Source organism: Sturnus vulgaris, chromosome 2 (genome assembly GCF_052056855.1).
Source record: "Sturnus vulgaris isolate bStuVul1 chromosome 2, bStuVul1.hap1, whole genome shotgun sequence".
Classification (NCBI taxonomy): Eukaryota; Metazoa; Chordata; class Aves; order Passeriformes; family Sturnidae; genus Sturnus; species Sturnus vulgaris.
Window position 1 is genome coordinate 29,646,525 of NC_142244.1, and position 24,341 is coordinate 29,670,865.

General features: G+C 44.6%; 1 protein-coding gene across 1 annotated transcript in view; it reads right to left on the reverse strand.

The window, feature by feature from the left end:
• FSTL1 (follistatin like 1) overlaps positions 1 to 24,341 on the reverse strand; it is a 52,313-nt gene that overhangs the window by 27,582 nt on the left and 390 nt on the right. The window lies entirely within an intron of this gene.

The window sequence follows — 24,341 nt, forward strand, 5'->3', positions numbered from 1 at the left end:
TGAAGAGGCATCAGGGTCTTGCTATGAGCTTCAGTAATGCTCTGGGCTTGGAGAGGGCTCCAAGCCCTGCTAGTGACCCAGAGGCTCTCCACGCCTCCTGCAGCCTGAGTTCCTAGAAGAGGGATCACTGCTTGAATCACCTCCAACAGCATGAATTATTCTCTAATACTTCCTGAGTCCTTCCCAGGACGTTTTGCTTTCTGCCCTGTAGCCTGTCTGGGCCGCATTTCAGAGATGAAAGGCTGTGAGCACACACAGATGCCAGCATCCTTACACATTCCTGGCTTGAAAGCTTTCCTCGAAGCAGCTGCAGCTGCACTGCCAGGGAGGAGCAGCTGCCTCCCAGCCCAGAGAGAGGGCTGCAAACATCAGCTTGCCTGGTATGCTGAAAGATCCTAGCACAAACCCCTCTGGCTTTGGGACCAGCTGTGACTCCCTCGAGCCCCCAGCTAGCCCAGCAGAAACCAAGGCAGCTTTCTTGCTTCCTATGAGAGTTACAACAGCCTTAAGGAGACATGATGCAAAATGTAGAGGCCATTATGCTATCAACACGCAAACTTGCTCAATAAGAACATGTGTTTCTCATCAGTTTTGTCCTCATGGCTCCCAGAGCTCGTCAGAGATCAAGCATGTGAAGCACCACTGCCTACAGCTGTGAAACGTGTGCTACAGGGAGGGAACCTAAAGAGCACTTGAGGTCTTGGGCAGAAAATTCAGGATCTGTGCAACACCAAAGCAGTCAGTAGGGCAGGCACTTGGGAGGCTGCAATACAGATATCTGCATGCATCTATCTCTTCTGCTCAGCTCTAGCACAAGCCAAACCAAATTCCCAACCCCAAATGCTGAAGGGAAGCTTTTTCATAGTCTCAGCGTGCAGCTCAGCCCCATCACAATGTTGCAGGGAGACTACCAGCGACCTGGCAGAATTTCAGCCCAACATGCTGTCCCTGCAGTGATTCCAATTTAAATTCAGCATTGGTGGAGGAGCTCAGCCTTGACCCTCCACAACCAGCAAGAAAAGGCATCTCCCTGAATGATAGCCTCCAAATCCAGCCCTTTGCTCTGACAGGATGAAGCTGGCACAGCTCAGGAGATCAGAAGAGAGCTCTCAAGGATCACACCAGCCCGTGGCACCAGCTGCTGGCAGAGATAAGTTCAGAGCCTGGGTAGAAGCTACACCCCTCTCTCTCACATAACCAACATAAAGAATTATAAACACAACCCTGGCAAAAAAAACCCAACACATACTCACCAGAATCTGTGGAAGAGTAGCCACTAAACCAGCTGGATCCAATGTCTTGGGGAGATCTTGACGCCCTCATGCTTTGTGCATGCAAACAAGAGACACACCAACACCACTTGGCACATTCCTTTGTGCAAGGGAGTCTCTGTCACAGGGGCTGGCCTGTGCCTGTTGTGAATGCTCTGAAAAACAATGTCCTTGCAGTTGCTGTGTATCATATAGTTTATCATATAGTTTGAGGCAAGTGCTCCCCTATTTCCCTCCCCTGACATGTCTCAGAGGTGGGCTGAACTAATTGCATGTGATTTTTCTGTGAGTGTATAAACTGCACCACTGCCATATGCACACAAGACAGATTATAGCCAGCGTAAAGAAGTGGCTCTTCTTGTGTGTCCTTTTTAAACAGGTCCTCTCTCCTACTACTCCCCAAAACCATTATTTTTTTCTTACCACTTGGGCAGTCAAATGGCCCCATTCCCACACCACCTTACTGAAACTGCAAGGCAAGAAAACTGATCACTAAAACAACTCGTTGGTACTGCAGGAACTGTAGCTAGCCCAGCTCTGTCCCTATATCCCAGTGCTGCTGAACTTCTCTCCCTCTGGCACTGTGTTTCCACCCTCAGCCTTGCCCTGGACAAAGGAACCCCAGGCAGGAACATCAAAAGTACCATTCCAGAGGAGAAATGTGTTGTTTTCTTCACACCACCACTGCAGTATGGGGTTTTAAGCAAGGATGCTCCTGGTAATAAACTCAATCACCTGGAGTGTTCTATCCGCTACACAACACTTTCTGCTGTCCACAGGCTGTTTAATTTCTCTCTGGAGTGCCAGACCTTCCATTCATTAGCATTGAACTTTCTCCAGTTGTCAACAGTTTTTATGCTCTGTGTTGTCAAACTGTAGACTGCTTCCTGTCCTGTGTCGTCTGCTCTCATGATTGATTTTTACTCCTGTAACTTTGTCCTTGTGGAAACTTCATTTCCCCAAGGCAGTTTGGGCAGTCACAGTCTTTAATAGCCTTCTAATGTTTTGAAGTAAGATGAACTTCAGCTACCCATTCCCTGCCTGTCCAGATGACTTTCCTTACACACTTTCCCAGCACACTGGTCCTCCTCCCCTCCAGCGTTATCACCAACTCTTGCCTTCAATGGGTTCATACAGTTGGGAAGTACACAAGGCTGGGAGGTTCCTTGTGAGTCACCAAGTCCATCTCCATGTTACCAGTGCTCCCTCTCTGTGCAATTTCATTTACCTTATACTGATTAAAGGCTGTCATTTTTGGCTGTCTCACATGCCCAGAAAGCCTGGTCTCAAAACTGTCTCACAGTTAAAGCCTTCCCCTAATGTCAAGGCTGACTGTATTCATAGGTGATTCATACATATTTATTCACATTGGCACAGGAATAAATTCTATGCTTCAGCTACTCTAAGCATATGACTTCCATACTTTAACTCAAACAACATATTTCCTTCTCTGGCATTTCATTCCCTTGTCTTGCTCAGCATAAGGGAGGAAAAGAGAAAGCAAAAACAGATGTCTGACTTAATAAATAATGCTCTTTTATAAAAGTAATCTCTGTTTTGACTGTTACCAACAATACCTTTGAAGAAGCATGAGATCTGAAAATCTCCTAGTGCATTGAAACCTGGGGGACAGGCCAAATCGGAGGTGAAAATATGCAGTTTAACACCATTTTATGGCCAGAAGAGGGCAAAGAAAGGTTAAAAAACTTAATTTAATATTTTCACTACAGTGCAAGTTTAGCCAAGATTCTAATCAGGACAGTAAGCCATGATCATCAAATTCCTGTTCCTTCCAGGGAAAAAGAATTATCTGTATAAAATGTGATGTGCAAGATTAGGGATGGAGACAAAGTAGAAAGGATTTACTCATGGTTACAATAGTTTGGGAACAAACAGAACAACAGGAGGCAGCTCTAGTTTTGTTTCAGAGAGGGAACAGCCACCTCCAGAACTAAATCCCCTACTGTTTTGGAGCTGATATACATTATTGGCCGTGCTACCTCAGCGGGCAGCTGAGAGACAAAAGACAACATTTTCCTCACATTGTAAACCTCCTCCAATAAACCAGGGCTATGTTTCAAATCATTTGTAATTGCCTCTAAACCTGCAATTAAAAATGCCATGCTACAGGCAACAACTACCATGGATGCTTGGTTTCTCTGCAGGTATCTAAGTGCACATGCAGCACAGATAGAGCATGCAGAGATATCAGGAACAATTCCTAGGATCCAGGGAGGAAGAGGACAGTAGAGATGCTGCCACAGACCAGCTCATATCTGGCTCTCCCACTTTTTTCCCCCTAGCTTTAGTTCCCATGGAAAGAAACAATTTTTTTGTGCAGGCTTTTACAAAATCTCTTCAGCAGGACCACACATTCGTCCTCCTTGTTCCTCAAGCAGACTTTGTGATCCTGCTTCCCAGAAGGCTGGTTAAACACAGATGGATTCAGACACCATTTCCAGCCCTTTGCCTCCCACAGGCAGGCATCCCACGCTTCTCCCCTGCACGGGGACCTGACCCCGAGGAACTGGAGACCTCCAGCAAAGCCTCTGCTGGCATCTCCAACAGAAGGCAGCAGACCACACAGACTTAGTTGTCCTCTCTTCGATGAAGAATGTTCCCTCCTGGGCAAATTTGAGGCTTGTTTTGCGAATGAAAAAGGGATGCAGAGGATAAAGGGAGGGAAGAAAGCTGCATTGTTGTCTCTCCATTCTTGGCTGCTCTTTGGGTAAATAATGGACTTCTGTCTCCAGGGCTGCTAATCAGCTCTAAATGCCCTCAAAAAAAGCAAACAACAGCACAATAGGAAAGCCCAGAAATAAATCCATTTCATTACAAATTCATTTTGTTTTCATTCCATTTTTCTTGCTAGCAAGAAATGTAGGTTCAGTTACGTACTTTCTTTTCCCAGCAATCTCTGCTGCCTGTCAGCTAATGCAACAGAAAATTAAGCTTTTGACAGTATAATGGCTTTGTTATGAAAAAAATGTAATTATATTATTTCCCAAGACAAATTCTACAGCATTAAGTGTCTGAGCAATAATGCATTGTCCTTGAAGCTGTTGGTGAAGGAATTTTACATGAAGATATAGCAGGACAAGCAGCCTTCATGGCAGATTCATTTTACTGCATAGCTCTCCATTGCTCAGAAATAGAGATTTCATAGCAGGGAAACAACCCATATGCCAGATAACTGTGTTACACAAGCTTTTGCCTCTATGCTACTTGCAGTTGTGTCACCTGAGCTGGAGATTGTAACCACCTGAAGACTCCTCCACAGCACACAATAAACTGTCAATTCACCAGCATCAGCTCATCTCCCTGCTGGTGTTTCTAACAAACTTGTTAGCAATAGCTAAGGCTGATACTCCAGGAGTAAGGAGGACGAGTTTAGAGCACTAAATGGAGTGAATTCATAACAGATATCACAGATATTTCAGTAATCCTCCATGTCTAGGCTAATCCCAGCAAAGCTGCTTGAAGTTCAGCTGTGGATAGGAATACCCTGAGGCAGCAGGAGAAGCCACCAAGGGATGACAGAGCGTAATTCATTCCTGGACACCACAGAGGGAAAAACTGAGGAAATGTATGGGTTTTGGATTCTCACAGAACACCAAGGCTCAAAGGCTGTGCTTACCTTGGGAAATTCAAGAGCCAGGCACTAGCAGAAAAATCCCAGGCATCCAAGCTCAGAGAATAGCACCAATGGTGTGGTCTGCAAGTTCTCAGACATTATTTAGGGGTTAGCACAGATCCCCAGTAACCAAGAAGTAATTCACAGACAGCATCTCTTCGTAAGAGCTAAGACAGTCTAACAGCAGCATAGATGTTGGCCTTTGGTCTCCCTCGGCCCCACAGTTGGCAAACAATCCTGTGCATGTTTAATTTAATAATGCAGACATTGCCAAAGCCATGAATCTCAGCCACAGCCTGTAAGGAGTCAAGTACCATGATGGGAAATGTAGTAAAGGCCAAGGTAAAGGCCTAATTTCCACACATCTGGTATTTGCAAGACATCCTTGTGACTGGAAAATACAAAGACATGCCAAACTGCGTATATGAAACAGCAGCTCTGATCCCCCTCCAGCTTTACTTGGGTTTGTGCTTCACAGCCTGACCTCCTCTAAAGGTTCTCTGAGGAATGGAGAGCAGCTGAGCCAGCAGATTCACAGAATTCAAGGTGTCACCCACTGTTATGGGTGTAATAGGCAGCACCCCAATGCTTAAAAGCAGCCTGACACTTTCTCTTATGAAAACATCTTTTCCACTGCTGAGAACTTTGCCAGGACTCAACTCCTCAGGTTGAAATGTTTCCATGTCAGAAGTTTGCCTCAGGGTGACTTTTCCTTTTAAAGTGTCAACAGAAAAAGGTCAATGATTTCTAAGAACAAGATTAAGTTGCTTTGTCCATGTTCGAGGAATTGTAAAGTTGTGCTCAGAACACAGAGCAGACCTCAGAACCTCCACAAGAGTCTGACTTTGGTGGGAGAGTCATCCTGATGCCTCTTGCTTGTGTGGAGATAGCCACATCCCTCAAGGACTGTAGCAATTTAGTGTGTGTTTGTGGAAATCACAAATTTACACACAGTGACTGTTCTAGCACCTTTTTACTTCTGAAACTTTAGTCCCTGCTGAGAACAATCTTTCCCCTTACAGCTCATGGATCCAAACTACCTTGCTCAAACACAAGCTAAACAGGAATGCCAATGGAGCTCTCTTCTGGGATTGTAGGATTTCGCAGGCATCTGCTTCTTGGGGTACAGCATGGAGTGATGAAATGAAAGGCAGGGGGGATACATTTCCCTTTCAGGTCATCTGTCATTACAACCAGCAAGGCTGAGGCCAGAAGAAAACAGGACAGATGGTACAAGGGCAAAGAACTGAATCAGCAGATGATTTTCACAGAAGAGGCAGGCTCAGGACATGACTGAGAGCACAGAGAAGAGTCGGCAGGCAGGCCATGACCATCCCCTGGAGCTAGAGTCCCCTTGGGACCTGGGATTGTGTGGCAGCAGATCCCAGTGTGTGCTTTATGTTCCCTCATCAAACAACCACATAGTGGGATGAAGCTCAGGGCCTGAATGAGTACAGCAGCAGTCTGAATTCACAGGTACTACAAACCCTTTGCCTGTGAAGGTGGCTGAGCTCCTGCTGCTCCACTCATGAAAATTCCCTCTTAGTTACTGGGTAAGCAAGCATTGTGGAGCCAAGCACACAGGCAGTTCACACCCTCATGTCTGACCTTCATCTTTTCTTATTTATATTTTCCCAAAAGAGAAGCATAGCCCTGTGCTCTTAACAGTACAGAGTCAGTGGCTGCCACCACATCTCTAGACAGAAGGATGAAACCCACCTGGATTTGATGACTTTATTTGCTTGTCTTTGGTTCAAGCACGAAAGATGTAGTAACAGCCTATCCTACAGAGGTTTGACAGCTGCTCAAGTAATTAAGCAGAAAAAAAAAAAGTCTGGTTACTAGTGATAGCACCTGGGGATGGCATGAAAATATGTCGGGGAGGTTAAGGTTAGCTATTTGGAAAAGGTTCTTCACACAGAAAGGTGGTTGGGCACTGGAACAGGCTACCCGGGGAAGCAGTCACAGCAACAAGCTTGACAGAGTTCAAGAAGTGTTTGGACAACGCTCTCAGGCACACGGTGTGACTCTTGGGGTGTCCTGTGCAGGGCCAGGAGCTGGACTCAATGATCCTTGTGGGTCCTTTCCAACTCAGGGTATTCTATGATTTTAAATGCTCTAATGGGCTGAGATAGATGATGCAGCAGACAGCAAAATAAAATTATAGATGCTGTGTACCACAGAAGAAAATAACATTAAGGAATAACAAACCAACTGCAGCCAGAGCTCAGCACTACAGGTCCCAGGTATCTTCCTCCCGAATACCAGAACAGTATTCATCTACCTTCACTCCTAGAAGGGCCAGGGTCTTTCTGGGCAGCCACGTCTTGCCAGCACAAGAGACCACATTCAAGTGCCATTTGCCCTGATCACACAAACAGCAGCCACACAAGCACCACATATCTCCCCGCCAAAAATTTAATTTTTCACAGCAGCTGGAGCTGCAGCTCAGCAGATTTACACCTTGGAGCTCAGGAACATAGGATGGGGGTATTCAAGGCAAAACGAAGGTGGTAGAAAAAGATACGTGACAAGGCAATGGCCCTCACAGATGTGAAGGGTACCTGTGCAGCAGCAATTCCTCCCTGCGCGATGAAAGTGACTGTGCCAGACTTTGGGAAATGTCCCAGAAACCTAGAAGTTTATAGCTGCAGCGGAAATCAAGATCTCTGCACAGACAACAAATCTCCAACTACCAAAGCCAGGTCAGTTGGCTTAGTGACAGGTTATTTCCATGGGGTTTTTCTGCTTGCTCATTTAATGGTAACATTTTTAATGTATCTCTGTTTTCCCAAACAGCAAGAAGCCAGACACCGTGAATTTTTGGTAGCCTCCCTAATCAGAGGGAGTGTCTGTGATACAACTTGCAAACACAACCCTACCCATGCTTTCGACCACTGAGACTCCTAACTGCTACTCCTTGAATCAGAGGTAACACTGCTTATGATCTGAGCTTGGCTTTCCATCCTCCTGGGAGCCATACTACAAAAGATTGACATTCATCTTTTTACCTTTTGTATCCAACCCTGCATGCCTCCCTTTAACCGCCTCTCTCAAAATCATCTGATCTGCTTCAGTTCTTCTGCCAGGGTAGAACATTCCTCCAAACAGCCTGACATTCACAGATGTTGGAAATACTTAGTGATACAGAAAGGAAACAAAAACCTTCAGCCCCGCTAGAAACCCAGCCCACAGCATCAGCCTAATACTGCCTGAAAATATCCCCTCTGATCTGAAGAACTCAGCTCCATAAAGTGAAGGCAGTGGCAATGCTCTCCCTTTGCAACAATGCAGAAATGGCCTAGTTCATGTTTCTCCACAAACCTCCTCGTTTGTGGAACTATATAAACACCAGAGAGACATGTGTGGCAGGCTGAAACTTGGTGTTTTTCATGCTTTATGTCAAAATCAAATCAAAGGCAGGGGAGCACACTTAGTTTGGACATATTTTAAATTAAACAAGCATAAAATATTTGGCGAATTTCCCTTGCTTAATGCAGTATGAACCATTTTGGTATGCCACAGAAAATTTCCTATTTAATGAATGCAGCGATTAACTAAAGAGAAGGTCACACTATTCTTGCAGTCTTCATTAAGCATGGGACAGCCCTCGCTACTGCCATAACTTTGGCAAAGTCAATGTATGACATTAAGTGACTTGTTTGCAGCTGGGGCTGCACTGGGAGGTGAGAGGAAATATCCCTGTAGGATAGTAGGTTCTCCTGCAGAACCCAAATGAAGACGAGCCAATTTTTGCTATTATTTTCTGAGGGGAAAAAATAAATTCTGATAGACACAAACCAGAGGCAGACTAAAGGTTTCAGAAGGCAGCCTCTGGCGAATCCAACTGCAGCAGTTTAAGACATTAGCCTGCACAGCTGTCTGCCAGCCTTGGCTGTCCACATTGTTGGTCAGCCAGAATTTATAGCTCCTCTAATAAAGTCAGCAGAAAGAAATACATGCTTGTGCCTCAGCCACTACAGTTTGCAGCCCAGCGTATTAGGCTGCATTGCTGATGATTGGTGAGATCCCAGACTGTATATTGAAGGGGGAAACAACAGATAAGAACAGAACAAAATGTCTTCCTTGCTATGAAAGGCTTAGAAGAGACTTGAAATAAAAGAGGCTAAAGAACTAATAAAAAAAAAGGGCTAAAGAACTAATGAAAGATATTTATTCTACAGAGATTGATGCAGCATTCTTTGCTGTTGGAAAGGCTGTTTTGGCTATCTACTGCTCCCCATGGGGGCAGGGAGCTGTAGGTGCAAAAGATAAAGCCAGGTCTGCCAGAGTTATCAGTACTGCTCATGCTCCCACTAGCTCAGAGCCCACTGTAAAAGCAGGAGCATCCTCCACTGCCTAACTGGGTATCAGGAAGCCCTCCTGACCCTAATACCTGCACTACTGACACCATCCTCCCCTTCCAGAGCTCCCCTCCAGGAATGACATTACCTGAATGTATAAGCAGTCTATTTTTACAATTCCCAATGCAACCAGACCCTCTGCTCCTATGCAGAGCAGATTTCAGATGTAAAATGCAATGTGTTGAAAAAAATTAAGATAGGAAATTTAGAAGGGACAATAGGTTTTCTTTTTTGAAAAAGATTTAAGAAAACCCAGGAAATTCACATACCCAAAGCATTTATTAAAATATGTCCCTAGAGCCAGCTTTGACTTAAGCATGCCAAAAAATCACTGGTAGCCTTTGAATACTGAGAAAAAAACCTTAGAAGTATCATTGTGTATTGTAGATGTAAATGTCATGTACTGGATGTCCCACTTGCTTTGTTTAACACAGCTACATTAGACACTACCTGTACTAATGTGCAGGCTGTAGGAAATCTACCAAAACAATTTTAGAAATAGCATGTGATACTATAGCAACGTATTTAGCCACAGTTAATCAATGCAAGGTGCTGCAGGACATTTGGAAGTTTTGCAATTACTGAAAGTCTGATACTGTGCAATGAAAAGTTCAGGAACTCAACACAGTACTTTTCGAATTCCTGGTTTGTTTTGCAAAGAAAGCCAATCTTACTTTTCAGCTCCCCAGTAACTTGGCTTAGCTCAGTTTGAAATAACCTTAAAAATAAGCAAACAAACAAAGGCAAAAATACCCACTCAAAAACCCTCACTACCCAAAGAAGCCCCAAAAGTTCCTTACTGAATGTCTAACAGTGCTCCTAGAATAAAACTTGCAAAGCTCTTCCCAGTCCTTCCCTGCCAAACACCTAAGACTCTATGAGAGTGCAAGCACTTTCGGTCAGACTCAGGTAAGATACCAGCCCTACAAAGTTGTCTCACTAGGCTGAAGGATGTGTTGTCCTTCAGCCTATGGCAAAAGCAAGATACAGTAAATAATCTTAGCCTGTAATAAAAGATTTACTGCAATCACAACGCCCAAAAACTTCATCACAGCCTAAGCAAATCCAGTGGCTGGCTCTATGTTTCTCCTTGTATTTTAAGTGCTCCAGCACTTCTAATTTCTGAGCCACTTCAATGAAGCAACTCTGAAGGAAACAGTCCTCACAAAAGAGAGGCTAAGTATCTTACTGTGAACATGAATGTCTTCCACATTTGTGCTGCTCTTTAAGAGCTTGTCACTCATGAGGCCTTGACACCAATTCTCACTTACTAGGTGAACCACAACCCCCTTACCCATGCATGTATTACTTGCTCTTTCCCTTGGCAACCCTGACACTGTGAAACACATACATAAACACAGTCTAGTCCCAGCAGTGAACCTTTACACAAGAAGCTTTTAATGTTTCAGTCAGCAACATTAAGCCCAAGGTGTGCATGAAAATCAAGTCTCTTAAAAGGATTTTGTTTGTGGCTGCTTCCTTCTCCTTATTAGCAATGAATACACACTCTACAGTAAAGGTATCCCAACTGGTTGTGGAGCAGTTCCTGCTGAGGTGTTGCAGCTCACAGCTTCATCTTCCACGGTTAAAGCTGCCCCACATTCAGTTATCAGTGCACATTGTGCCATAAGCACTGCAGGACATCCTCCACGACCTGTTCAGTCATCCCTGTTGCATGATGGCACTCTTGGCCAAAGGCTGCTGCAGGCAGCCATGGCCACACTGCACTTCAGCTTTCCAAGCCCAATCCTCCAAGTCCTTTGTTACAGTAAAACACAATTGACTTTCACGAGCCTCACAGCCTCCAAAATGACAGGATGCCAGCACAGCCCTGCTATAAAGGATGCCATTCTTTCAGTCATGTCAATGTTTCAATTAAATCTTGTTCCTTCACCTTCTCATATATCATCAAACACACCAAGCAATAGTTTGTGAAACATATGCTTTACACCTCTGCATACTCCATGCATGGACTTCACCATGTTTCTTCATCTACATGAGTTTTGTATCTTCATCTGAGCCAAGACATTTTAATTCCTTTCCTCTCCACTTCCTTGTCGGAAACCATTCAACTGCAGAGAGATCAGACTATTCTAACACTAGGCCAGCAGCCAGCAGTATGCAGTGTGCCTGGCTTTTAACAGCTAAATCCTATAAAATATAATGATGCAAATATGGGCACTCCTCCCCGAGACATCCTAATGCTTTCAACAACCTCTTAGGAACACATAATGCTGCTGGATGGGACAGAGGCTGAAAGGGATTAATTTGGGACTCCTAGTACTTACTGTGCGAACACCTGCTAGCTAAACAAATACGCCTAGGAATGAAAGCTGAGATAGCTGTATGCACACTCTCCACTGCTGTATCAGATAGCTGTTTCCTGAAAGCAGGCATGAACTGCACCGCATTATCACCTAAATGTGGTCATGGGGTGGTTACTGCACTGAAAAGAGAGAGAAAAGACAGCAACACACACAGACCTCTTTTGGGGAAAAAAGGCCAACTTTATTGTACGGACAACCCGTATTTAAAGTGTGTTATGTGCAGCTAGGACAGGACAGTAGTTCATTGGACAATTGGGAAAAACATCCTTGGGACAGTACCTCAGGATGTATCCCATGGGAAAGACACCAGGTGTTAATCTTTATTATGAATTCCACTCCGTTTTTCACCATGTTATCACCCTGGGAGACTTCCTCCCTAACTGAAGCTGTAGTCAGCTTGTCAGCCTGGGAATGGACCTGAGAATCAGGAGAAATCCAGGCCTTGAAAGAATTTCCAAGCTGTAATTCCCTAGCTCTCTAAATGTGTGTGTCCACAATGGGGTAGAAAGCTCTCCTTTAAGAATCTTACACAGTGACACTGGACCAGGAAAATTCTACCAAAACAACCACCTTGAAGTACTTAGGCTCAGACCACAGTCATCGTTTAGGAAGCAAACTCCCCTGTTCTTTGTGAATGTCAGATACATCATCTGTCTTCAATGCTGGTCCAATACCACATGGGAAGTCTATGGGAAGCTGTGCAAGGGCTGCCAAGTAAGCCCATCCTCAGCTTTTGCCAACAACTGCAGTTGCTCCATGACTATCCTGCCCTGCACTGCATGAGTATGAGCAAGGACACAAAGCCCTTCTCACATAGAATTAAGCTTATGGATGCTTCTGCATCTACCCTTTAGTCATGGTACCTTGTGTCCTTGAGTACCTCACCTCGTGGCCTCTGGAATTTGCCTCTGCAATAAATGAACACTTGACAAGTTCCCCATTCCAGCATGGGACCATGGGCAAATGTCTTGTGGGGAGGTGGAAATCCCCCCTCACCTGTATGCTGCTGGAGGCTCTGAAGGTGAGATTTTATGTGAGAGGAACCATGGGGACAGATCACAGCTTCTCTGAAAAAGCATGAATGCTCTCCTGCATCCAAAAGAGCAGCCAGTAAAGGGCATCTGTCACAGGGGCTGCAGGGAATGTAATTGTGCAGAGAGGGAGGGCACCTCTTTTGCACTCCCTATGCTCTGTTTTCCAATGTTTTCTTTCATGCCTGTAAAAATAAAAAAAATAAAAACTGTGTTCACCCTCATCCCCAACATCCAGAGTTATGCTGGGGGCAGAGTTCAGTTTTCAGCTGCCTAAGGGCAGAAAAAAAAAGAAGAGGGAGCACAAAGACAAAGCAGCACAGGAGATGCTCACCTTTCTTCAGGACAGCTCACAGGCAGAACAACTCACATGCTCTGCAACCACTCCTTTAAATGCATGTCTGAAGGAAGTTTGGCTACAAGTCTAAAAATCACAGCCCTGTGAAACAGGGCTTTGTTGCCTCTTACCAGACTTTTATTAAAATTAGTTTCAAACTTGCAGCAGAGCACAGGGTGAAAGTATCACCCAGGAGTTGCAATTACCTCCTTTTACCTCTCATCATCGACAAAAAAAGACTTCCAACTAGCTTGCCCACAGAAAAAGTGCATGAGCTTACTTTATCTGAATGCCTCTGCTGCCCAGTAAAGGCTGCTGTGTAGGAAGATGCCTTAAAGCTATGAAAGCACAAACCTTCAGCCTTGCCTGTTTATTAGTCTTTCCAAGATGTGAACCAGAAAGGCCTGAGGTTCATAAGAAACATAGACAGCCTTCTACTTTCTCTCAGAGGAGAAAAAAATCCAACATCCCTACTTAAAGGCAAAGGTTATTAAAGACAAAGGGACACCGTGCTCAGGGCACTGCCTGGGGAGAACAGGAACCCCAGCAAGCTTCAGCTGAAGCTACCTGAGGACAGGTTGGCTGAAGTGCTGCAGTTCGGTCCCTTGCCTCCTACAGAACACAAGCTGTGCTGAACACACCTCCTGGCCCCCAGACCAGTCAAATATTACCTGTGGAGTCAAGAGGGTCAGAAAGCCTCCAAATATTGACCTTTAACTTAAGAGTTATTTTAGGAAACTCAAAACCAAGGCTTTAGCTGGCAACAACAGCACGTTTGTGTCCTAGGGGAGTACCCCCAGTGTGAAAACTTCACCATGTGCGTGTATAAACTCCCTAGTAGTAAATTAGGCTCAGAGTGGTTTTGCCTTTCTTCTTTTCACAATTTATATTGCCTAGTATTTATGGATTCCCAGTAACGAGCACATGGAAGTGCCCTGTCATCACAGAGTGAGGGAGCATTAACACACTGGTAAAGAGGATGCACAGCATGGAGACCCAGTACTGAGCAAGAGATCAGGAAACTCACCTTGTCAGGGGATGGCAAGAGGAGCTCAGACTGTTCAGTTTGCCAAAGACAAGACTGGGAGCAGTCCTTGTTCAGGACAGTTACAGCAGTGGGGAATAGACACACTGGACAAAAGACTTCTATTTAGTGGATTAAACGGAAGATTCAGCATCTGCAGATCAAGACTAGACAAATGCAAGCCAGAAATTAGGTGTAACAGCATGTGGGTAATTAACCACTGCAGCAACATACCAAACACAGTGGTATTTTCCATTTGAAGTAATTACTTAATCAAGACTAGATGTTTTTAAGACACATTGTAGAGTCCAGAGCAAATGGAATGAACTAAAAAAAAACCCTATATATATGGGCTGTATTATGTAAGAGGGCAGAACTAAAGCACAATAGCTCCTTCTGGTCTCACCATCTACTAATCTATGGGGAAAATTGCCCCTTTTAGTGTCAGTGGAGTTGGTAGACAGCCATATTTTTAGCAACAAGACATGCTGATGTTTACATGAAATAGTAATAATAATAATATGCTGTGTTACACCTACATCTCTAATCTGAAATTCTCCAATCCCCTTACCATCACTATGACAGCAAGCCTGACAACTCACTGGCTGCTAAATTATCATCCCACTTTCATCCAGCTTGTGCTTTTTCAGAGTAGCTAATCATCTGTTTATCATTTACACGGGAAACAGAACACTCAGGCTACCTGCCATTTTGCTTTTAAGCCTTTTGGTGAGAAAATGGTCACATGGGTACCCTGCAGAAGCTGTCAGGTAGAAAGCAGCTCAGCACACAGAACTGCCCAGCAGCTGTCTTACTTCAGATGCTCATCCCCAATACAAACTTTATAGCATTTGAAGACTGTATACAAACTTCCCTAGGAAAATTCTGCCAACAAAATACTTTTGAAGAGCAGAAGTCAGCAATTAAAGTGTTAATAAAAAAAGACAGATAAAAAGAAAGAATGCTTCCTAGTTGTTTCAACAAAATCTTCATATACAACAGATAGAAGAATAATTTCCATTAGTTTCCATGACAACCAATGGAAATCGCTAACCCATCTTCTCTCCCTTGTCAACCTCTGGCAGACCTGTCAGGGAAAGTAAGGGACTATGCCCTGTGTAAGGTTCTCTATTTAACCAGAACACTGGGAAGTCTGCATTATGTCAAGTGCTCCCCTTACAGCACAATTCTAGTTTTTTTCCTCTAAGATACTAGAGGATAGAAAGGTGCTTACTGCTTTCCTGCGAGAGCAAATGTGCAGAAGTGCAATCCCCTCTGAGACACTCCAGCTCTCTCACTTTTTCTCTCTGGCTTCATCAAAACATTCAACCACCACTTTTCCATCTGTGAGCCATTGGCTCACACCTTGAAGGTGGCCTATAGTAAGTACTTTTTGCACATCTTTACTGGCTGGCAAGAAATTGATGTATCACCCAGTAACTCTGGTCTACATTTTGTCTCCATTTTTCTTACTATTGTTATTGTTGCTGGCAAGGAAAATGACCCTCTGCAATGCCTGCTGCACCTTCTACATGAGAGCTTTTAAACTTTCCTTAACAGGAATGCATTCAGCTTCATAGACCCTGCTATGAGACACAGCACCATCATTATCCTTGTTTTATAGATGTGAGCACCACAGCTTAAAGGAACAAGGTGCCTTGCCCAAAGCCTACATACAAATCATGGCATGCTATGAGTGAGGATAAACTGGTCTGCAAAGAGTCTGTTTGCATTTTCTTGATGCCCACAGGCTCTGAAAGTGTTTGAACCACAGATGCTCAGAGCCTGCTGTAGTCCCTCCACCCTGCTAAAACCCCACAGCAAATAAGTATTAACCTGAAACAAAACCAAAACACCCAAACCTCAAATAGTTGTCTCTGTTTAATGCTGGTTTACTATGGACCTTGCATCTGCAGCCAGGATGGCCTAACTGACCCCAGCATCTGGATGTGTGCTGCTGCACTGCAGAAGAGCTTGGCAGTGATTTGCAAGGAGGTGTTAACATCCAGCTGTTCTCCCGTCTCTTTTGGTTTTCATGTGCACAAAGCCAGGAGTGGCCCAGGCACAGTGCTGGCACTGTGTGAGTTCAAGCTTTTCACATACCACGTGAGATTTAACACTCACTCAGCAAGACAGGAAATCCACAAATAATTCACACTGACTGCTAATTTTGCTATATCCTCCATTCTCTCATCCCAGGTCTGGGTTGCAGGAGTTACTGGCAAGTAACAGGACTGAGCACAGTGGCTCTGTGTGCATGGGTATGGGTGCATAAAAGATGTAAAAATCACATGTTGTGCCCCTTAATTAGCTATGGTTTGGCTCAGTTTCCTCCACGACACCCTCCTGGGGGACTGCACACAGCTCTAAGCGCAAAGAGGAAAAGACAAAGCACTGAGTTCAAAGCTGAGCAACAATAAGTTGTTCTACAAACTGCTTCCTGCAGATTCCTGTCTTGAGGCTGATGGCATTTAGTGGCTAGGAAGGTATGAACTACGATCATTGGGGAATTAAATTACTCATAAATTGCTTCTCTGGCCTGCAGTAGAAGCTGATCTCACACTCAAGCTTTTCCCTCTGGTAAGGCAATTAAGTACTGTACCACTGCACCTACTTTTACAAAACTTAGAGCAACATTATATCCTGTAGGAAATGAATACCTTTCACTAAACATGGCTGAAACTGGCTTTTTGGTTTAAAAGTTGTTTGAGATGTTTCAAAGGTAACACCAAACAGAGAATAAGATCACATACATCTCTGTTTCCTTTCCTGCATTGACAGGAGGAAGAGAGCTACAAGGAGATTAAAAGAGGCGTGCTAAGCACTGAGCTGAGGGGTCCCATGAACCAGTTATGTGTACAAGGTGAAGATAATGGCATGGGGGAGGCACTGATTGTCATTGAACATGGGAGTGCAATTAGGACCCTTGGGACAGAATGAAAAGATTAATGGTCTACTTGCTCACAGAAGAGGACTGTGAGAGGACTAACTCTGAGATATTTCAGAGCATGGTATCATTTTTCATAGAACAGGAAGGGAGCATCCTTATCGGGGATATGTAAAACAGGATTTGACAAGACACTACCAGCTATGGTTTGTAGAAGCAGCTACTAATCTCAGGGTATGCAGTGATACCTTGTAGAAAAAACAGTCTGTTTTTCTGAACAAGTAAAGAATAAAAAAGTACTCCATTCTTAACCTGCTCCTCCTTACCCTTGCACATCACCCTCCACAAAGAGGTCCAAGCCCCAGTCCTGGGGATTACAGAAAAAGACCTTTGTGAGAAACGGAGTCTCTGCTGCAACCCGACTTCTCCATCATCTATCCACAGGGCAACTGGAGAGGGAGAGCACTGCCTGAAGATTAGGCCTGACTCTATTCATGTGGCATTCATTGTCTTAGGACTGGAATACCCCAGAGCTTGCATCATGTGGAACAAACACACTGTCCTCAGACAGGAACACTGCAGCTCTTCTGCCAAGCTGAAGGCAATGCCTCTGACATGAATGCTTGGTCCCTTGCCACCTTAATCTTCCAGAGCTCTGGGTTTGAATGCACAAACTGCAGACCAGTTATCCCTGAGGAATTTTACTCACCCAGACAACTAAATGACCCAGACATTGCAAAAATTCCCCAATGAAATTGCTTCCTCCTATATATAGGAAACAAGACAACAATTTCAATCCCTCATACTTAAGCTTCCTCGAACATCAACATGAAAAAGAGGCCAAAACTGGGAGGGGAGAGGAAGTCCCAGAGAAGCAAGAAGTACATATGCAAGGAGTTGCATCATGCAGAAGAAAAGCTCTTGGCTTCAGGCTAAACTTACCGGTGCTTAAATGGCAATGCTCTAGCATGGAGGGGCACCTTCCCAGGAACAGTCCTCCAGATGGATTCATTGTTGGGAAAACAACAGGCTCTGCTGTCAAAACCATCCCTGGACAACACAGTACTGGAGGCCAACTTATCAGCTGGCCAGTGCCTGCCAAAGCCCATCCTGGTGGAAGGATGGAAATTTCTTATTCTGCCTCTCTGACACTCAAGCCTCAAAATATCTCACCATAGCAGCAGGGTGACAAGGAAAAGGCAGACAAGGATAGCATTTCTGATGGCAGAAAATACACACAGGCCCTGGGTTCCTTCATTAGGACAAGGTTCACCAGTACATCTCTCCATCAGAGGCAGGTACCTTTGCCAGTCCACTCCTGTCATCCCACTCTTGCTTCCCCTTTATCAAAGACTAACATCCTCTGCTCCCCTCCTATGACTAGGAAGACTTAAGACCCTTTCAGGCTTGAGCCATACTACTGCCATGGGTACTCCCATGCAAGTCTTTCTACGACCTCCCTAGGTCTCCTCACAGATAGAAAACTAAAGATTTTGTTTCTGGATACAAAACAATCTTCAAATCACTGTTTCTTGAAAACTTTCATTGTTGGAAAAAAGCTGATTAAGCACTGAAAGCTCCACCAGCATTCATATTCCCAATGTCTCTTGATCCTATCTCAGGACTCTAAGCAAGAAGCAGGGATGGGATCAGAAGGAACATGTACTGGCTAGGGACAACCAGCACTGGATAACAAATAGCTGTCCAAACAGCCCTTCTATGCTTGGAGCATAAGGTGTGCAAATCCTCTTCTCCTGCAAATGAAACACAGTGGGTCTGTCATGGTGTTTTTATCTGTTGCTTTCCATTGTTCCTTCAAGTTGGTTTGCTGCTCTTTGCAGTGCAAAGAGGAAGGAGTAAGGAGAAAGAACAAGAAAAGCTGGGTTCTATGGGGTCTATTACACAGCATTAAGGTATTTTGAGAAAGTGGTTAAAGGTCCATCTCTGGGACAACAGTTGGGAGGGTACAGCCAAGGAAAACGCTGTTTAGTTGTCAAACAGTGGAAATACGGGATTCACTTCCAGCTGAAGTTAACAAGATACTAAACTCATCCCCAGTCATCCACCCCAAATCCTTTGCTCTTTCCAATATATTTGTCCAAGAGGAGCCTCCAATTTGTTTCTAACTTATAGACCTCCTGATGCACTCCAAATAAGGTGCAGATGTTTGCAAGAAATCCCACATTTGCAGATTGAAGCATGGATTTGCTTTCCTTCAACTCTTACAGCCAGCCTTCTTCTAAACCACTGCCCCAAGCCAAAACCAAGAAGTACACTGTAATAAGTGACAAAACTGCAGCACAGTAGTAAAATTTCACAGCAACTTATATGAACTTCTCTTCTGAGTAGCTAGTTTACAAGGCAGAGAAGGGACAGCCACTCATTACTGCTACTTGGCGTCCTCAGCCCAGATCAATACTGAATCACACTCGAAAAATAGTAGCAAGAAAATGCCACACAGGCGTTGCTCGTGCTACAGTTATCGGTGCTTTAATGGAGCATTGAAGCTTCCAGACTTATCTGCCATTTTTAAAAATTTACTGCCAAGGACTGGCAATCAGAATCGCACAGTTGACAGCAAATACACCCTGTTCTAACCAGCTTACACCTAACTGTAGACAGCTGTGGCAAAACCTACAACCCCTGGTAAAGTCCACATGTGTATAACCCCTTGTCTACGCACCCAGATGCAGCTGCAGAAAGAAGTATACTTCACAGCACAACAGCAGGCTGCTCTTTTTGCTTGCTAAACTCAGAGACAACACTGTGAGAGATAAATCTCTCCAAGGAAATGATGGTTATTCACAGATTAGTATAGCTATCACAGTAGAGCAGAAGCCAACCTCCCTGCAAAGACAGATGCAACCCAGGTAAACAAGGCATTTCTGGGAACCAATCTCAAATCTCATCTAACTCACAGGATACGTGGCAGAAACACAGCCTGGTTAATGGGAGTCTCATCAGTCTGGAAAGAGACATCTGGCTGAGATTTGTGACAAACTCTCTTCTGTACAAAGAGAAGCACTCCCCAGCTCATGTAGCACCACACAAGAAAGATCAAAGGTGCCCCAAAGCCTCCCGATGGGTAAGCAGCTGTACCAATAACAGCAGCTGGAAAACGTAACAGGAGACTCAGTCAGTCGCTTCCTCCTGCGCTGGGAGCAGAGCTGCGTCCTCGACAGCCCCCAGCAGCAGCCTCCTGTTAATTACCGGCAAGGAATTTGCACTCTGGCAGATAAAGTCATTCACTCAGCCACTTGCTAGTTTGCACAAAGCAGCTCAGCTCTGACAGCAGCTCCATCTGAGAAGCAACATTTGGGTGCCACGCATATGTAAGTGCTACAAGACATCATGTCTGCTGCAGAGCTTGTGCCACACATGCTGCTCTGTAGCTCAGAGGTTACAGCCCCTTCAGAAAAACCGGGGAAATTGTTTAAACACTCCTACACGAGGCATTTGGCCAGTGAGTTCAGCACAATGAGATGCCTTGGACAGAACCACTTGGTCCATCTCCCAGACTCCAGTTCCTGGGACATCTGCAGCACAACAGCTGCCTGGTGGCACAGCACGCACCTTAAAAATAGGCTTTGCACAGACAAACCTTTGCTGTGCTCCCAGGGAAGAATTGCTTCTTCCCTGCTTCCCATTTAAAAGGTGCTTATTGTCTTGAGATGCAACTCCAGCAATGCCTGGTCTGGCTCTCAGGGGAAGGATTTCAAGGAGGAAGATACCTATCATTCCAAAACCAGACGAGGAGAAAAAATGGATGCGATCTTTCCTTCCACTGAAGATATGCTTGCTAGACTAGACCTGGGAAGACACTTTTATTAAATTATTTTATGAATGTGTTACTGTTGGGTTTTAAAGCCAGCGCATATTAAAAACAGCCTGAGTAATCCACATGATTGGCACCATGCTGCATTTTCTGTCCGCTCTCCTAGCTAAATTATCAGTGAAAGCAGGACTGAACTATTCATAAAGTCTCTATCACTTAATTTCAAAAGACAAACTTCTTAAATGGCTTCAGGGCCAAATACAGCTATGTGATTACATAAGGATCTCAACTGAAATTTAATCAGCTTCATTTATTAAGACATTGGTGTTTAGGTTTTTAGGTTTAGGTGTATTGCAAAAACATGGGAAAAGTTTGACCAAGTTTGGCAAGCTCCTGATGCTGGCCACACTGTGTGAACACCCAGTGGGAGGAAGTATACCAAGTCCTGTGAAGACCATGTGAATTCCCAGCTCCATATTCCCTGGTGCACACAAGTACTCTGCTGGCAAAGAGCACAAGTCTTGGAAAGGGTGAAGAGTTGCTCTCCTTACATGAAAAAGCAGCCAAGTCAGATCAAGAGGAAGCATTCAGGTAAGTTAAGCAAACAGAAACCTCTGCCTTTTCTCTCCCCCTTAACATCCCTTTTCAGCTTTTCATATAGAAAAACTACACTGAGGGAAACAGGCCAGGTGAAAAAAAAAAATCTTCACAAGGTTACAACAGATGTAGATACTGCAAACACCATGCTTTTAGAAAAGCCTCTAGATATTTGTCACCACTGTGTTGCTCAGGGGTTATAGCACCTCAGATATGTCTGTACCTCTCACAAAAGGGGAGCTGCTGGCCTTCCTCTGCTTGCCCTTTTTAGCCAAAATGAGACAAGTCAGATTAAACCATTTACACATAACTCTTTCCAAAGGCTGGCCAGAAATGGGTTCAGGATAGTTCAGAAGAACAGCTACAGGCCCCAGAGATTATTCTGAATGGCCAGAAAATTTACAAGGAACAGAAGGCAGGCCAGGTCAGAGACCTCTCCTCTTGGCAAGGCTGGATTCAAGAAAGGACTTGTGTATCCACAGCTCACACCAATATACTCATGCTGGTGTAAACCTCTTTGCTAACATCTAAAATTCATGGTGAAAATAACTTTCTCAAAGATTTTGAATGAGGTTTAAGTGAAAATGAAAACAAGAAAACCCCTCACTCTTACTTTGAAACAAGTATCCTGGTGCGACATGGAATGATGCCGGTATGGAAGTGGTCCCACACACCACCCTTTAGACCTCAATGGACAGAGTCAAATAGCAACTGGACTCCTCTCCAGTGTTTACTAGGTAAGTTGCTCCAGCAGGATGTGAACAACTGATTGACTTTTAATACATTTAATAGACATTTCAAGCCTCTCCCTTTTCCTCTATCATGATGGATGCTTCACAGAAATCACTCCATATGCTTTGGGAGCCCCAGCTGACAATATGAGTAACTTCACGTCTGTAGCATTCCTGTTAATATGAGTGAACAGCCACATCATTGAGTCCAACCCAGGAAGAAAGAGATAAAAGGGGATGTCTGAAGCTGGTGGCTGGCCTCCTTCCGAGGAGTACAGTTCACCGTCTATGGCTCTTGTGACTATTACTGAACCAGGCCAAGAAAAGCTCCCAAGTTCTGGCATGCCTCAGATTTTCCAGTCTGCATGAAGTTATGCCAGGAACATTTACTGAAGCAATTTCTTTCTTTCTTTCTTTCAAGACTCTAATTATGCACCTAACAATGTTGTAGAAACAAATGTTTTACAAGAACCCCAGTACAACCCAGATACATTTTCCTAACAAAAGGATTAGAAGCTTAAGGCTCAGTGTTAATACTCCAAATGTACCAAAACGGACAAAGTGCAAGCTGCAGCAGAAACAGAAGGCATAGAGAGGGTTATCGCTTCCAAAATCTGGAAAGGGAAAACCACACAGGAAAATGCCACGCTAATCTTACTGAATGCCAGTGATGCAGTAGAATAGTAACATGAAACATTTAGAAGTGGGCAACCATCAAAGCTGTCTCTGAATTACAAGCAGCTCACCTTCAAGCACAGTCCACCCCCTAGAAAATGAGGTCTAAATATCCCAGAGGGTGGGATGCTACCCGTGACTGAACTGACATTCACTGCTAGGCAGCTACTAGCAAAGAGGAATCAAACTAAACCCCAAAACAAAAGTTACCCGAAGTGTCCATTTTCCCTGAAACCAGACCCAGACCTCAGTCAGTCTCAAGTTTTGCTGAACTTAGACTGGAATCAAACCAAAACATTCACTGGTTTGACACTTGGACCGTTATCTCTGAAGCCAGTCATAATAATAATTCATTTATTCACTCTAGAATGAACTGGCCTTTAAAACCAAGTTCTGAACGTGATGGCTGTACATTTCTTCTTACTTTCAGTTTGCAGGTGAGACACAGAGACATGAAAGTACTTACATCTGGGAAGCTATCCAGGTACTACATATTACAGAACATTAGGCAGAAAGCAGGATTTAGCACTTCGACAATGTTAGTGACACCAATGAAATCACAAATACAGGGCCAAACATATTTTGGCTGTTTCTGTGGATTACTGATCCCAGAAGGTTTTACTCAGACCAGTGTCATCATTATTTAGCTGTTATTATAATTTTTCTTACGGATGCTGTGCAGCTCCTTCCAACAGAGGTGTTGGTGTATATTAACCAGAACAGATTAAGATTTATTTAGGGTTCCTAAGAGTAAACATGATCTGGCTTATTCAGAACAGTGCTGGAGAGGATGCATGGAAACGTTCACTACACAAGTATGTCACGCTTTGGGAAGAACGTGCATTACAATATTATCATGTACAGGCAGATGTGAAATGCTGGTCCACACTACAACTCAGTCCCATTCCCCTTGGTTTTCATGACAGCAACGACCAGAGTTCAACAGTGTTGGCCAACAACCACCTTGTCTAACTTCTGCTCCTCACCTGGCCATTGCAGGGAATTCACAAAGAGCTTTGCTCAGGGAAAGAGAGCAACAGCGAAGGGCTCCATCCTAAACCCCACTCTTTACCATAACCCGGGCAGCACAGTTCCACAGATGGGAGGCAGAAAAAGAGGGAACCAGACGTGTTTACGCTTTTTTTTTTTTTTCATGGAGCCAAACTGCGATGCTCTAGGGTGGGTCTCGCCATCTGGGAGAAATATGGAGGGAGAAAAAAAAAGCAAGGAGAGAGGACGAGCTGCCCCTCGAGCGGGACCGCTTTCCTCCGAAGGCAGGCTCGGCCTCCCTTCCCAGCCCAGCTTTAGTTCATTTTCCTCAAATCACTTCCACATTTACCCTGCCGTAATTACCAAATATTTTGTTTCTGACTTCACTTTTTAGGGAGGCCGCCGCACCCGGCAATGCAGGCACCGTTTGTTTTCTGTCAACAGAGCTGGGGGGGGTTGCAGCTTTCAAACGTTTTCAATGTCATTGCAGTGAAAGAAAGGAAGAAAAGAAGAGCGAGGGAGAGAGAGAGGGAGGGACGGAGGAAAGGAAGGAGGGAGAAAAGGGGGCTGCCCCCGGGAGCCCGTCCCGGCGGCGGGATGCAGGGGTCCAGCCCCGGCGGGGACACAGCCCCTCGCCCCCACCGAGGCGCCCGTCGGCCCCACAACTTCCCTCTCCGCCCCTGCTGCCACTTTCCCCG